The 17,799-nt window shown below is 41.6% G+C and overlaps 1 long non-coding RNA gene across 1 annotated transcript in view; it reads right to left on the bottom strand.

Annotated features, from left to right (window-relative positions):
- LOC138983644 (uncharacterized) overlaps positions 1-17,486 on the bottom strand; it is a 29,481-nt gene extending 11,995 nt beyond the window's left edge. Inside the window, exons 1-5 of the long non-coding RNA XR_011461213.1 lie at positions 17,059-17,486; positions 15,432-15,545; positions 14,483-14,588; positions 13,576-13,728; positions 8,066-10,672 (exon numbers count right to left, since the gene is read on the bottom strand). This is a non-coding gene — a long non-coding RNA (uncharacterized lncRNA). The remainder of the gene's footprint in view (positions 1-8,065; positions 10,673-13,575; positions 13,729-14,482; positions 14,589-15,431; positions 15,546-17,058) is intronic.
- Positions 17,487-17,799: the final 313 nt, after the last annotated feature.

Here is a 17,799-nt window from a genome sequence, read left to right as displayed (position 1 = left end):
AAACTATCACTGTGCACAGAGAGAAGGAGGGGGGGGGGGGGGTGTATTTGACCACCCTGTGTTTACAGCAGAATTCCTTGTTTAAAACTATCACTGTGCACAGAGGGAAGGGGGGGGGTGTATTTGACCACCCCTGTGTTTACAGAATTCCTTGTTTAAAACTATCACTGTGCACAGAGGGAAAGGGGGGGGGGGTGTATTTGACCACCCCTGTGTTTACAGAATTCCTTGTTTAAAACTATCACTGTGCACAGAGGGAAGGGGGGGGGGTGTATTTGACCACCCCTGTGTTTACAGAATTCCTTGTTTAAAACTATCACTGTGCACAGAGGGAAGGGGGGGTGTATTTGACCACCCCTGTGTTTACAGAATTCCTTGTTTAAAACTATCACTGTGCACAGAGGGAAGGGGGGGGGGGGGTGTATTTGACCACCCCTGTGTTTACAGAATTCCTTGTTTAAAACAATCACTGTGCACAGAGGGAAGGGGGGGGGGGTGTATTTGACCACCCCTGTGTTTACAGAATTCCTTGTTTAAAACTATCACTGTGCACAGAGGGAAGGGGGGGGTGTATTTGACCACCCTGTGTTTACAGAATTCCTTGTTTAAAACTATCACTGTGCACAGAGGGGGGGGGGGGGGGTGTATGTGACCAAGTGAAGTGCATTGCTACATAATAAAATGAGCAAATCCGTCCCGTGAAGAAAACTTCTGCTTACTTAATTGTCAGATTTGCCAAGGCGTGTACATGAAATAAGATTATCATTCTAAATGCTGAATCAACATTCTGACTGTTTCCTATGAAACCAGGCTTGATTTTTGGTATGAATCCAAGTTAAGGGATAGCATGTGTAAAAGCAGAATTGTGTACAGAGGCAGCTTTGTGTTATTAAAGGCCGGCTGCTTTTCGTGAACACAGTTTGGCTCACATCTCACATCACCTGCCAGGCTTTTAAAAAAAAAATGTTTTACCATGGGATAAGACTATCCCTCCATTTAAGCACATACCAGCAATAAACACAGTGGTTACTTGTGATGAACTAGTGGCAAGACAAATGATTTAAGCATCACATAACCTTCCTAAGTGAAGTCAAGTTATGTGTCTGTGCCAGTGTGTGTGTGCATGTGTGTGTGTCAGCATAGAATGTTGAGGACAGTTCGATGGTAAATAACCCTGACAATTTTAGCCTATGATTGTGCCTACATTGTGGCAGGATTGGATGTGGATCTTCAAAAGCCTAAGTTAACAAAAAAGTATGTAAAAGTACATTTTGAATAGTAGTTTTTTTCTCAGAGGGAAGATATCACAAGATATGATCGTTCCACTGCATGTATGCCACATAACTAAAACAAAAATTAAATGTTATTTTAATCGTCTTTTGGGTAAAACAAATACACCATCAATATATTATAATAATGATCTTGCTTGTTTACAGATGGACAACAGCTACTGCCAGGACCAGGTTACGCATAAAGAAAACAGTCAACACTTGGCTGGTGCTGCAGCTTCTTTGATGTCTATTTTTTTTTTTTTTTTAAAGACAGACAGCTACCAGCTCATTCAAGACCATAGCCCCATCTTACTCACGCAGAACAGACAGCCATCTTTCGCCTTTGCACAGAACACTGCTGTCTGAAGGTACACATCAAAAGGATAGGTTTTGCACCTACAGCGTGCGACTGTGGCTAGGGTAGGAAGAACAGACTCTGCAACACGTTCTGAGAGGGTGGCCTTTTCTTGCCACCCGTACCCCTGTGCAACAAGACTTGGCCAGAGAGCACACATCCAAATGCAAACACTGAACACTGAAGAGGAAGAAGAAGAAGAAGGTGCCCACACAGAAGGACATAAATCTACTTTAAGGGCACACAAGTTTACAGCAGTTTATTGAATTGTAGCAGATTATAGGGAGAAAATGAACAAGCTAAATAGGCTGTACAGTACTTCACTTGAACAATGTATAAAGTTCCCTGTATTAAGAACATTTACAGATCACAAGACATTGTGTTTTCTTTTGTTTACAATACAAATGTTTCATAATAAAAAGATGTGCACTAGGCAAGATCCTTAAAATGTAAAACTAGTAGTGTGACAATTTTGAATTGTTCAGAGATGGTTTTTCTTCAGTGGTAAATGTTTTAGCTTTTTTTATAAGATCCCGTTAGTGAAGCATACTATAAAACCTTGACCTTCCAAACTGTGTTAGCACCCTGGGCTGCGATCATTGTGTTGAGCTACTTAAAGGCACAGTGCAGCTTACAGCCTTCGTTTTGCGTTTTTGTTGCAGCTGAGTGCATTTACAGTTCAAAAATCCTCCTATGGTAGTAAAACTACCCAACGACGACATCTGTGAAGCTCGACAGTTTCTTGTTCACGCGAGTGCATAAATTAACCTAGTTATTACGTGGTGTTTGGTCGGAGTTCGATTCAACTGAGTGATTCCGGCCTCCATTTTGTTTTATACAAACTCATGATGATGTCTGACATAGTTTGCTAGTGACGTGTCTTTTTGTGCATGATGTGGTGATCTACCTGATCTAAATTTAGATCCAAAAATAGGTCAAGACCAGCCGGGTCCGAGTACGAAATTGATTCGTAAAAAAATCGCAGTTCTTGACTCTTTGGGTGCAAGTCAATGAAACTTGGTAGTTCTTCTAATAGATAGCTGCCTGAGGTATGACTAAAAGCCCCAGGGGCTCCGTGCACCTGAATTTGACAAGTTCAGTACCTTCAGCAAGCGCAAGTACAGTAGAGAAGCGCTTGACACACTGAAAAAGGCCTACTACGAGCAAAAGAAAAAGAATCAGTGATGCATGTGCTTTTGATGTAATCTTCTTTGACATTATGATGACTACAAAAAACTGACTGATGTGTTTTGTTTGTGAATGATGGATATATCAGGCATGGGAATTGTCCGCCGAACGGCGGATTTCCGCCGAATTTTTTTTTTGTTCCGCCGAAAATGCAAAAGTGTCCGCCGAAAAAATAAAGGGGGGAGGCACACAAAAAAAGCACCGGTTACTTTGGCCTTTGCGCAAAAGCCCGCGAAAACTGTCCGTACTTTGTTCACGCACTGCTACCGCCCGCCTCAGTTATTGAACTTTTATGTCTTGAAAGTAAACCAGATTGCACAGATTGTGTTACAAGTTACATTTTCCTGTTTGTCTCAAGAAGATCAATTTTTTTACAAATTTAAACCATATAATACATGTATATATATTTTTTTTCTTCAAAAAAGCAAAAATTGGTACATTTTTGTACTAAAAAATCTGATTCTAAAAACAGAATTTAATGGCAAACTTGGAGCTCAGATGACACCAGATTGCACCATCTGGGTTCTTTGGAGAAATTTTTTTCCGGGGGGGCATGCCCCCGGACCCCCCTAGTAAGGCTAGGCGCTTCGCGCCGTCGACTTGATGCTTCGCGTCTTCAGTTATAAATTTTCCGCCTTTTATACAATTTTCAATTCCCATGCCTGATATATGTGCATGATTGCGTTTCGCAGACACAGTTGTCATGTGCGTTGTAATTGGCGACGAATGCTGGATGATTACTATTTTTGTACCAGGATTACTATTTTTGGGGCTGAGCATTACTCCAAAACACTTATGGGGGTAAACAGGTCTGCAGCACAACTACAAATGTAGAAATGTCGTCTGCATTTTGTATATTTTAAAAGGTTATTTTTGTGCACAGAACATACATCTGCAGGGAGGTTTGGAGGGTGAAGTTAGGATCTGTTAGGAGGCATACAGCATCACACTCATTTTGTGTGTGTGTATTTTGTGTTGACAGATAAGACACTGTCATTCCAGCAGAAACCTGTGATGATGCACATTTTATTGAAGTGACCAGCTGAAATTGTATGTACGTTGTTATGAAATTGACAAATGATCCCTGCTTTGCAATCCTGGGTTAATGATATTGCCAAAATTAAAACGTGGAGGAAAAAGTGAGTGTAAACCTATTCTTGTGGTGGTGGTGGTGGTGGTGTGTGTGTGTGTGTGTGTCTGGTTAGTGTGTGTTTGAGTGTGTGTTAAACAAACAACGACAAACAACACCAAACCTACATCAAACAAGCACAACAAAAACAAATTACACAAAAAAATGGCAAAAATCAGAATATCAACTGAGAAAAAAAACCGTGGCTGAATGCAATACTTATTATAACTTAAAAAGTAAAAGTGTGCGTGTGGATGTGTGCGTATGTTTGAGTGTTTTAAACAAACAACAAACCTAAATTAAAGAAGCACAACAAACAAACAAAAAACCTGGCAAAGTTCTGAACATTAACACAATGCTGCTGTCTGCTTTGAGGGGAGGAATAAAATGACTGAAGCCGGACTGCCGAGAGGAGGAAGGAGGGGGAAAAGAACACGCAGACATGAAAACACACACAACTCCATGACAGATAAACTGCTTATGTTCAAAAATCAAGAATATTTAAGCGTGCACACACGCACGCGCACACACACCACACACACACACACACACACACACACACACACACACACACACACACACACACAGACTCTCCTCGTGAAAGTAAAGGTAAACTCGAACTTGAAGGTAAGTATAAATGTTTGATATGGAAGAAACCTGTGATAAAAGTCTTTGTATAAATCATCGGTACCAACAAAATTCAGTTGCCACAACGCGTAAAAGGACATACTGTAGTTTCAAATTAGTAACAATCTAAGCCATTTTAATCAGCACTGGTGTCCGGCAAGCACTAACAGATACAACAGCACGTGTATGCATCTTGAAGTAATAAGACCTTGAAGTAGGCCTAGAGTTTACACTATGCATTATGTAATGCTTTAATTCAGCTGCCTAACTGTGGAACTTTGCAAATGTGTGAGGACCGTTTCACAAAACAGACAAAACACCCTCTCAGTTATTTACACAAATCAGTTCCAGAATGTGCGTGTTCCTTTTCCGTCTCTACAAATTAATGTTATCTGGGGGGAAAACGAATCATTGTCGCTTCCGCCCTCAGTTATAATTGCCTGAGCATAATAGGAAATGCAACAGGTGTAGTCTTCCGCCTGATTTTTAGTCAAGATATTTCGACACAGAATGTTTCTTTCTTTTTTCTTTGTATGTTCACAAGCTCACATACAATCATTTATGCAACACTGACAATAAGACCAGACCAGAGTTGTGATTGAAATGGGCAGTTTATCTAATAAAGCTCCAGAATGAATAAAAAATACATGACAAAATAAGGTGGTCCCGCTGTACAAAGCCGGTTACCAAACACACACACACACACACAAAACACACTCACGCACGCACACACACACACACACACACACACATGACACACACACACACACACACACACACACACACACACACACACACACACACACACAGAGTAACATTGTACAACTTACTGTCACATTCAAGCGGGAACACCAAACAAAACGTATCATCAAATGAAACAACATTTTAAGTGGTCAACTGAGCAGATGACCACAAACCACACTTGAAATCTTCACATTTTAACACTTTCTCCTGTATCCACAAAAGTCATTTATGCTGACTAGATAATGACATAATAAAATGACATCAATAAAACCATTCCCTTTTTTATTTTAAAGAAAAACAAGAAAATTAAAATAACGCAAAGAACTGATGCTCAGTAAGGTTGGGTATCGATCTCAAATGTGTGCATAGCTAATTACATGTAACCGGCATGGACTGGGGCTAGAATTGGCCTTTCTGTCAGGCAACTCGGCCTCTAATTGGTTTTATATTGTCTGATCCCCCTCCAGAAAAAAACAATACCATTTGCCCCGTGCTTCTGCGCCCACAAAAAAATATTCGGGAATAAGAAAAGTTCAAATTTTAGGCACCCCACATACAACCCTAATTGTCAGTCAATTACTTTACTGCAATCAACGTTGATTTTAAAGTACCATGTCATTATTATTTTGGAGATAGATTTGAAAAAGTCCATAATTGCAGACTGCGTATTGGTATGAGTGATTTGAATTTTGATTTATGTCAGCGGCACCTCAAGGAATGCCCCAAATGTGAGTGCGGTTACCCAAGGGAGACTGCTGAGCACTATTTGTTGCATTGACCCTTGTGTAGAGATGTACGATTATTGTCAATTGATAACTGATTATAAGTTTATTGAAATATTATTGAAAGGCATCCCGCAATATTCCCGGAATGTCAATCAGACCATATTCATAACTGTACAAGAATTTATTAAGACAACCAGGCATGTTCCGTACATGAGCCTCTACATTTTATTCACTGTAATGTTCATTTGACACTGTCATGAGACAAATGCTGCCTGACCAATTGTTCTTCGTAATTTCTCTCGTGTTTTGTGTCCTTGTTTCGACTTATCGATTATGGCCCAATCGTTATGTAATTTAGTGCCATTTTCGCCGATCACAAAATGTATTAACTTTGCGTGTGTGTCTTCTGTGCATTTAATATTATTGTGACGTGACCCACTCTTCCAACATTTCTGGCGCTCCAAGTCTTCGTCGTCCTTTTTTTTCCCCCTTATGCTGAATTCTGTTCTCTCGTACCCCATTTCTTTTTGTTTCTTGTTTTTACCCCCACCAAGTTCTGTACTACCACCCCCTCCCTTTCTTTGATTGCTTGCGCATCAGGTTTGTCTGTTTGTTTTCGTTGTCTGAAATGAGTAAATGTATCTAGTCCGCCATCATGCTAAACTTTGTTATGTACATACCAGGATGACTTAAAATAAGCATTTATGCTTGAGTTATCTTAAAAAAACAATGCATTGTTTCTGTCATGATAACAAATTGAATAAAGTTTTGTAAACCAATGGACTGATTATAGTTGACCCTGATATGTGATTACGGGATAGTGTCACATTAATTTATTTCTACTTTCACTTGTACTTTTGTACTTAAAACAAATCACTGAAATGTAAAAGTTATTATTTTTTCCATTGTGAAGTGTCGTCAGTCTCCTCAAGGTAATGCAGTCAAACTCAACCAAAAGTTGGAGGGGCTTCTTCATACTTTCAGTGTGTGTGTGTGTGTGATTTCTTTTGACACTATGCACGTTTGTATATAACCGCCTGTGCACAAAAAGAAGAACATCATCGAATCTTATCATTCATTTTCGCTTAATTGATTGATTGGTATGCATGTTTCTAACAGTGACCGTTACCAAAGTGAGTATAGTGCGCTTCCCAAGCATAAAACGGTGCATGACTCTGGATTTGCGTCTGAGATATTGACACATCACTGTGAGAAAAAGCGTTAATGAAAAAAGAAGACTATTTATTTTCCTTGAGCATTATCTTAAAGTGGTGTGCCAAAAACTTTTAAATTCAAAAATTCAATATTTAACTTTAGGAAAAGCACTGTAGAGAGAAAACCACGCTTGTGTGTTCAGAATAGTCTCCATGTGGTATCAATATAAATGATTCAAATGTATGGAAGAGAAGCTGTTTCTGCTGGATTAATACACACACACAATTGTGCACTCACACATAAGCACGCATGCATGCTCTCACACACACACACACACACACACACACACACAGAAACAACAAATTCATTATGACAAAACCAAATACGAAGTCCTATTTCACAAATTTTATATCTTCTCCTTTTCACCATATACAAATACAGTCACGGAGTACATTTATAAGGCCAAATTATTAAGAAATATTATTTTCTGTGCTTGAATTACCCAGTGTGTAGCATGATCACCACGAAGGTACAATTCACAGAAGTTGAGTAATCACTTTACAAAACCCATACCAGTACCACATTGTTATGTTAAATCCTATTTATATTAACCCACACAAATAGAAGAAGATAGCTTTGTGAAGACTTTCATTTTCCAACCAAATGCTGTTCAAAGATTATTCTTTCTTTCTATATTTGGTGTTTAACGTCGTTTTCAACCGTTCAAGGTTATATCGCGACGGGGAAAGAGGGGGGGGGGGGGGGGGGGGGGGGGGGGGATGGGATAGAGCCACTTGTTAATTGTTTCTTGTTCACAAAAGCACTAATCAAAAAATTGCTCCAGGGCTTGCAACGTAGTACAATATACTACCTTACTGGGAGAATGCAAGTTTCCAGTACAAAGGACTTTAACATTTCTTACATACCAATCAATATGAGGCTTATATTGCGCGTATTCTGTGGGTACAGTTCTAAGCTCGGGGATTTTATTTTAATTTTATTTTATGCAATTTATATCGCGCACATATTCAAGGCACAGGGATATATTTATGCCGTGTGAGATGTAATATTGTTTTACACAATACATCACGCATTCACATCGGCCAGCAGATCGCAGCCATTTCGGCGCATATCCTGCTTTTCACGGCCTATTATTCCAAGTCACACGGGTATTTTGGTGGACATTTTTATGAAAATTTATCTATGCCTATACAATTTTGCCAGGAAAGACCCTTTTGTCAATCGTGGGATCTTTAACGTGCACACCCCAATGTAGTGTACACGAAGGGACCTCGGTTTTTCGTCTCATCCGAAAGACTTGAACCCACCACCTAGGTTAGGAAAGGGGGCAGAAAATTGCTAACGCCCTGACCCAGGGTCGAACTCGCAACCTCTCGCTTCCGAGCGCAAGTGCGTTACCACTCGGCCACTGACACGATACACCAACACGATATTAGCACTCCAGATTTTTATCTCGCAGTTTTTCTGAAGGACTTTGCATTTGAAAACTATTCTCAGACAAAATATGAGTTTAAACTGCAAGTACATGTACAGGGAGTCTGAAGGGTTCAAGTCGGATGAGATAGACTACTGTTGTGGCAATCTTCGAATTTGAAAATAATTTTTTTAAAAGAGTAAAACTCATAGTTCTTCTTCTTCTTCGCTCATGGGCTGAAACTCCCACGTTCACTCACAAATTTGCACGAGTGGATTTTTACGTGTATGACCGTTTTTACCCCACCATTCAGGCAGCCATACGCCGCTTTCGGGGGAAGCATGCAGGGTATTTTTGTGTTTCTATAACCCACCAAACTCTGACATGGGTTACAGGATCTTTTCCGTGCGCACTTGGTCTTGTGATTGCGTGTACACACGAAGGAGGATAAGGCACTAGCAGGTCTGCACATAAGCAATGACCTTGGAGATCAGAAAATTCTCCACCTTTAACCTACCAGGCGGCCGCGATTTTGACTCATGACCTTCTGAATAGGAGGCCGATGTCTTATCCACAAGAACACCGAGCCCGTCCAAACTCCTAGTAAAAACAACAACTGCAAATCTGGGAGCAAAATGTAAACGGTTACAGTTTCAACTATCCTTCCCCTTTATATCAGCATTTTTGGAAACCTAAACGAAAGAGTATTCAAGAACAACAGTCACGGATTCAGATTTAAAAAAACAAATGGTAACTATGCTTTTTGGAAATTCTTTCTTTAATTGGTGTTTAACGAAGGTTATATCGCGACAGGGAAAGGGGGGGAGATGGGATAGAGCCACTTGTTAATTGTTTTCTTGTTCACAAAAGCACTAATAAAAAAATGCTCCAGGGGCTTGCAACGTAGTACAATATACTACCTTACTGGGAGAATGCAAGTTTCCAGTACAAAGGACTTAACATTTCTTCCATACTGCTTGACTAAAATCTGTACAAACATTGACTATATAAGAAACACTTAACAAGGGTAAAAGGAGAAACAGAATCCGTTAGTCGCCTCTTACGACATGCTGGGGAGCATCGGGTAAATTCTTCCCCCTAACCCGCGGGGGGTCTTTTTGGAAATGCGCTTCAGACAAATGCCTTTATGTTACTCACAGCAAAATGCAAGAATAATTGGGGACCATATGGGATGGGGCAAATTGGGAGGGAGCAATTCGGGACACCACCATAAATATCTACCAAATATTTACAAATAGCTATCTTAGTACATGCATAACATGCTGTACCAATACACAATTTCTTTAAATAACTATGTAAGGATTATTGGCAGTCTCCCGGAGCATGTTTCACGCTATCCTGCGATCAGGACAAGCGACTGACTGTGATGTGTATGCTGTGCGGCGTGCGCTACATAAGAAACCTTTTTTTTAAATTTGTATTAAATATAATCACCTGAGCCACGAATGGCTAGCTGACAGCGGCTATCTTTTACACAACAAATTCTGAACTGTGATGAACTCGTGACCGCTGATTTTTAAAGGCAAGGGGTATCATATTGTGCGCATGGCATACACATCCAAGTTGGTCGTTTGTCCCGATTGTGGGATACAGCCCGTCAGAGGCGTAGAGCGTGCTCGAGATGTTTTGAAAAACCTGACTGCAGTACAGGGATTTTTACACCTCCGGACTGCTGATAATCCTAACAGAATTATTTTCAAAAACCGTCTATTGCCTTGAAAGCAAACCTGGAATTTCTGATGCGAGTTGCCAGAAAGAAAGTTCACTAACAAGATCCAGGCCAACACCACCCCCCCCCCATCCCCCTAAATAACACTAAGGAGTGAGGTGAGCTTAAATAACTAATTAATTAATCAATCAATAAATTCTCTGCTGAAATCCCCAACTTCGCGCATCGAAGCTATGAAAAACAGGACACTGCCACGTTTCCATTCAGCTAAACGCCACACCATTTTCAAGAGGGGATGTCTCAGGAAGAAAGATGTGACGCTCCCGATTCATATGTTTCAGAAGACAGCCCACCTGAGAAAAAGAAGAACACAATATAGAAATAATAACAACCTGTCAACCACAAATACATTAAAGTTTTTCAAACAGTTCACTAATCCGACAAACTCATGCTCGTTTCTGGTGCATTTGATAAAGCCAATTACGGGTAGATGCTAGACAACAGCAAAACCACCACCACATAACAACACAAGATTGTTTATGGTTGTTTACAGTCTCTTGAACACAGGAGTCAATCGAGACCATATATACTGTTCAAAAAAGAAACGCATAGTTGCTACTTGCCAAATTTGTTTTATTTTTCGAAAAAATTAACAGAAAATCCAATATTTAGATTATTTGTTTGAAATTTGGTATGGACACAGTTGAATGCACACACAGTTCATTTGCATCTTCAAATCAATCAGTCAATCAATACGATTGGGTGCCGAGGCTGTCAAGTCAGTAGGGGGTGTGACTGCCTTGAGCAGCAACAACTGCCCGGCACCTTCTGGGCATGGGCTGGATCAGATGCCGGATATCTTGCTGTGGGATGGTGTCCCACTCCTCCTGAAGTGCCTGCAATAGATCGCGGTGATTTGCCGGCGCTTCTTCTCGCCTGCGCACACGTCTGTCCAATTCATCCCAGAGGTGTTCTATCGGGTTCATGTCTGGCGACATGGATGGCCAGGGAAGCACCTGGACATGGTGGTCGGTGAGGAACTGGGTGGTGAGTCGTGCTGTGTGCGGGCGAGCGTTGTCCTGCTGGAATATGGCATCCTGGTCAGCCAGAAGAGGAAGGGCGTGTGGGCGCAGAATTTCCTCCACGTATCGCTGGGCAGTTATGCGCCCTTGGACGTGCACCAGGGTGCTCCTTCCAGCGGTATTGATCGCCCCCCCACACCATGACGCCTCCACCACCATGAACGGGTGCCTCATCCACACAGTTGGGCGCGTAACGTTCGTTTACTCTCCGGTAGACCCTCCTCCGACCATCATGTCGCTGGAGCAGGAAGTAGGACTCGTCGCTGAACCACACGTGTCTCCAGTGATTCCGGACGGTCCAGCGAAGGTGCTGGTTGCCCCACTGCACTCGGTTCTGGCGATGGCGGCGGGTGAGGACAGCTCCTCTGTGAGGTCTGCGAGCTCTCAAACCAGCTTCATGCAGGCGGTTCCGCACGGTCTGGTCCGATAATCGGTGTGGCCCGGGGAGAGCCTGGACAGAAGATGAGGCCGACAGGAAACGATTCCGGAGGTGGCGGAGCCGTATGAAGCGGTCGTGAGCAGCAGTTGTCGCCCTTGGTCTTCCCGCTCGTGGCAAGTCAGCAACGGAGCCAGTGGCTTGAAACCTGACCCACAGTCTACTGATGGTGCCCTGGGACACGTGGAAGTGCCTGGCGATTGCACTTTGACTTTGGCCTGCTTGTAAACGACCCAATGCAATTTGGCGGTCTTCTCTGCTCAATCGGGCCATCTTTCGTCGCTGAATTGTCGTCTGATTTCTTTGTGGCGAACAATCCGCTTTTATGGGTTTTGGAAGACATGGTGAGAGCTCAATATTCCCCGAGTTTCACGACATTACACTGAAGCATGACGAGTGGTCATGCCAAATGAGCAATTTTGACATTGTAGCCACTGATAACGCATGCGTCACGTGCAGAGCTCACTTGTGACAATGGACGAAAGGTCGACGACCAGATAAACATTTTCTGCAGTTTGGTGGATATCCTTGTAGCCATATAACTAAATTAACCAAATATTACAAGCTATGCGTTTCTTTTTTTTGAACAGTATATATAACAAGAAGCATAAACAGGGTTCCTGCAGGGCAGAGCTGATACAATTCAAGGAGTTTTCAAGGACATTTCCAGGACCAAATAAATGCTTTTCAAGGACATGATTTTCCCCAATTTAATGCAAAGCACCAAGCTTACCTTCAGGAAGGGAAGCAACTACAGGTGACTAGTAATAGTTAGTTCGTCTGCTTTAATTTGTTTTCACTCGATCTTTTATTCTCCCAAAATGTGTGTACTGTATTTGACGAAAAAAAAGGGGGTTGCATTTTTTTTTAAATAAGACAAGCTGCTGACGAAATGTATAGGCAACAATTTGGAAAAATCAAGTACTTTTCAATGACTATTTAACAAAACTCTATTTTCAAGCACTTTTCAAGGCCTGGAAAAGGTTTTCCAATTTTCAAGGAGTTTTCCAGGGTTCAAGGACTCTGTACGAACCCTGCATAAAAAAGCACTTCAGTTTGAAACCCAGGTTCAATGTAGTAAATGATATTGCATCAATGTTCCATCCATCCTCAGCACTTTCAAAACCAGTTTCTTCTAGGTCATACACACCTTTTCCTCGATTGATCCACAGTACATCAGATCGCTATTGTTCTTTTTATGATTTGCACCAAGGGAATGATTAACATTTCTGTCTTAGTCATATGTAACAAGCTTTAAGCAAAAGCATAATATTCTACACATTCACATATTGTAAGGTTGAAGGGGTCTATGTCGACCAAAAGAAGGTGTATTCCCCATAGCCATAGGTGTTTTCCCTGTGTACCGGGAATACAGTTGGATTTTCTGTAAAGAAGTATAATATCGTACAATCTTGCGCCAAGCGCGTGACTGCGGTTAGATAGGAGAATCTATTTAAAATCCTGAATTCGCGTGCGGCATCCAATCAAGCAAAACATGCTTCGACCGTTTATCAAAACGGATTTAGTTAAAGAAACATCTGCACCCCCACCCCCAACAGCCTGGTATTATGTTTTCCTCGCTGGTACTCTCGTCCATTGAATCACTTTCACAAGCTTGAAGTAACTCCATGGCGTCTAACGGAAGTATATTCCCTGTATATGTACAGGAAATTAACATACAGGGAATACAGCCACTGTTGGTCGACATAGACCCCTTCTAAAGTGCTGCAGTAGTTACCTTTCCCTCCAAGGACCAAGCTGTTCATCCACTGTAGGGCTGACCGGGGTTCCCCCTTAGCAGAGTGAGTGGCGAATCCTGGCTGATAAATTTCCTTTCATTTTCCATGAATGAAGAATACCAGCTGGGTTCTTTTATTCATGGACCTGTGTTCTGCAACACACACAAATCAGCCACCATCTTGTAAATATATGTAAAAGAAAGCAAGTGGCAATCTGAATAACAGAATACAAAATGATCAATCCACACAATCATACTTCAGCACTGAAAGTCCACAAAATGAAGCACTGCTAGTACATGTACTTCTCATAATTTACTGAAACTTTACTCGTCAAAACAACCATTTGTTTTATCAACTTTACTCGCATGTGGCGAGTAGATTAACATTTCTACTCACCATTTACATGATTTTTACTCGCCATGGCGAGTAATTGAAAATACTCGCCACTTTCAGGCCTGTACTTGTGCATGAGATGTGTTTACCATCCATATGCCCAGACCATGCGCTCTTCTGTTGTGCTCAGAACAGTAAAGAGTTGCTTGCTGGGGTGGTTGTTCATAAGTTAACAGTTCACAAGAGGGCACAAACAAGAGCAAAAACACAGGTGCCTGATTCAAACTCATTCAAATGCAGAACCTTATTTTTGCATGAACAGAGTAAGACATGATTCTTACATAGCTGACCCTACCCCTGGCAGAAAAGTGCTTGAAATTGTCCATGTGGTCTCTATTGATCAGTACATTTGATGCGTATTTGTGATACATATATACTGATATAGAGACAAGTAACAAGTGGACATTTCCTCTGACACCTCTACCATTTGTACACCTGCACAAATCTCCTGCCATAGACTACAAAAGGAAAACATACAAATCAAAACAAACACAAATTTAACCTAATGTTTACCTTTCAGCAGCAGAAAAGGCTGTGTTTTCTGAGGTGTCTCAGAGTAAAGCCACGGTGTTGGAGATCTATGCAAAACTAGGCTGTAGGCAAGGTCCAACATCTTTAGCTGCACACACAAAAAGAAGAAGCAAGAAATCACATGACATAGATGACATTCCTCACTAGTACAAAACCACAACTACACTAGTCAACTACCAATGTAAGAATCATAGTCCTGCAAGATTACCCTCTTAAAAAGTAAGATTGCTTTCATTCAAACACTACCGTGGGACCAAACTCCCCCCCCCCCTCCTTTTTTTGAGTTTTTCCTACATGTGTGTTGATGTTTCCATTAATTCCAAGCCCTGAAACTGTGAACTTGAGATCTTTATGTATGCACACAGTCACAGGCTTAATAAGCTATTCAGAAACCAAGCAGAGTCTGCACAACGTCAATTCTGAGAAATAAATCCCCACAACCGGTTTCAAGGCCACTATACCGACTGAGCTATTGCTTGCCATGCCAACCTCCACCCCCATTTGGAACATGCACAACTAGTATACCCATACACATGTAATAATACTGCTTGCCTTCCTCCCCCACCCTCCAAATCAATAAACACTAAATGTATGCAATCAGTAATCTTTTAGTTAGTAGTTGACTACCATCACTACTCTCTCCACACCCACCCACCCTCTTGCACACCAGCGACACACCCCCATCGCCCAATCATTTCCATGATTCTCTCTGCCATATAGTTATCCTAAACACTAAGATTATGACACATTTGTTTTCCAATTAGGAACATAAAAAATTACTGTAAAAAAATGTACAATCATGCACTCTCTGAGTCTGACAAGAGAGTGTGAGAAAAGTCAAGAAAGCAAGACATGTGTGACATAACTAAATCTTCTAATCTATTCCTGAGATTTACTCTTGACAGCTTAAAATGGAACCTCATGCACTTACTGTTCTGAATTGTAGAAATTTCTTGTAGTTATAGCAGCAAAGGCAGTTTTATTGGGTACCACCAGGTGTCACTCTGTCATCATCTGATCAAGCATTCAAGCAAATGGTTCAGCACTGAAACAGTAAATAGCAAGAGTGTACAGAAAAATACACAAACTTTCTCATTAATTTGTATCTTCAACTTCACATTATTCATAAATAATGATACCTTACTTTGACTAAGTTTGAGTAGGATTAACACCATGCAGAGCCAGAAGTTAACTTGAAATAAAATAACTATACGTTACTCAATACTGCACTCAATGAGTCAATTGTCAGCAAAGGTGATAATCAATGCAAGGTAAAACCAAAGGATGCAACTCAGTCAGCAATTGCAAAAACTACATAATTCTATTTCTAATCAAGCTGTCAGTTTCATTAGCTATCAGAATTCAAAACATGTTCTTGTTTTTGTTGTTGCTGTTGTTCATGACTACATTAATGTATCTCAGCATTTCTAGTTTCTACACTATAGCCATTAAAAAAACCAAAAGAAGTGTCCCAATGTTAAATGAAGCGCTCTTGCAATTAAGTCACAATTGTTTGCAGTTGCTGAGAAAAGCTAATAGTAATAGTCCTTACAGTAAGTTGAGTAACAAATTATAAACAATTGCTGTTAACACTCATAGTACAAGAGAGCAAACCACTGCAAAACTATAGTCATTTATCAATGTTATGCTTGCCATCCACCCCCGACCCCAAACCTCTCCCATATTTTATGTACATCAGACTAGTATTCTTGTTAGTTCATTTCAGCTGTAACAGTGACAACACGTTTGCACACTACAGACCTGGAAGTGGAAATGTTAACACATGGAGTGCTAAATTTCAGGATACAATCTGTTTGTTTGTTTGCTTAACGCCCAGTCGACCACGAAGGGCCAATCAGGGCGGTGCTGCTTTGACATTTAACGTGCGCCACACACAAGACAGAAGTCGCAGCACAGGCTTCGTGTCTCACCCAGTCACATTATTCTGACACCTGACCAACCAGTCCTAGCACTAACCCCATAATGCCAGACGCCAGGCGGAGCAGCCACTAGATTGCCAATTTTAAAGTCTTAGGTATGACCCGGCCGGGGTTCGAACCCACGACCTCCCGATCACGGGGCGGGCGCCTTACCACAAGGCCAACCGTGCCGGTCATACAATCTGTTTCAAAGTACAAACACTGGCAATCGGAGAGAACAGTGTTACTGTAAGTCTTTACAGTAACATCAAACAGTATCCCCTCTTTTTGGAAATTTTGGTAGTACAGTGGAACAACACTTTTAATATCCCCTGATTAAAGACTCCCTCCCTTTTAAGACCCTGTTTTCTCAGATTTGTCTGTCCACAACCTCTCTATATTTACTCTCATCTCAAGACTTCTTCCTTTCAAGACCTGATTTTTTCAGATTTGTTTAGGTCCTAAAAGGAAGGGGGGGGGGGGGGGGGGGGGTTCGATCGACTTTACTGGTACCGTGAAACCGAAAGTGACCAAGTCATCAAGGGCACGTATATTCCTGCTGCTCTGTTAGCACCGATCATATTTTAGAAACGTTGCACTCTGTCGTCAACACGAATGTAGGAATAAAAATAGTATTACCTTCACCAGCTGTCTCCATGGAGTCGAAAGACCATCGGCCGGTTTGGCTCGCTTGTGCCATTCCTGGATGAAAATTGAAATGACCCTGGCTGCTCCGTTCTTGGCATCAATGGCAGTGCAAAAAAAGCGAATCCCGACTCCCATCCAGGATAAGCTGTACGGCACGGCGGCGTCTCTGCAGATGACCACTACATTTGGACGATTTGGACTGGTCTACACGTGTTACGGCAACAAGCAGAAGAAGATACAGATAAGGTGGCGGGAGTGATGTCCCTTCGCTGCAGTGACTAAAAATACAAAACTATCTCAAAATAAAAACACAAGGAACGGATGGGTAGTTAAATTTGTGACAAAAGAAATTAAACGTTCAAATGACTTACCACCCCCCTCTGCTATGTCAGTTGCGAGTATGTCAGTATGTGTTTGTGTTTGTGTGTGTGTGTGTGTGTGTGTGTGTGTGTGTGCATGTGTCAGTGTGTGCCCGGCAGTGTGCCCGTCAGTGTGTACGGTACGTGTGTGTGTGTGTCAGTGTCATTGCCGGTGTGTGTGTTTACGTGTGTGTGTCACAGTGTGTGTGTGCGTGCGTGTGTGTGTGTGTGCCGGTGTGGATGTGTGTGTGTGTATTGTGTGTGTGTGTGTGCGTTCGTCAAGTTGTGTGTGTCAGTGTGTGTGTCAGTGTCGATCAGTGTGTGTGTGTTCTAGGCCAGGGGGGATTCCCAAGGTTCCTGGGTTCCGGAAGCC

This window comes from Littorina saxatilis, linkage group LG13, assembly GCF_037325665.1.
Source record: "Littorina saxatilis isolate snail1 linkage group LG13, US_GU_Lsax_2.0, whole genome shotgun sequence".
NCBI lineage: Eukaryota > Metazoa > Mollusca > Gastropoda > Littorinimorpha > Littorinidae > Littorina > Littorina saxatilis.
Note: the sequence above shows the minus strand (reverse complement) of the source record. Positions and strands in the feature narration are given on the sequence as shown.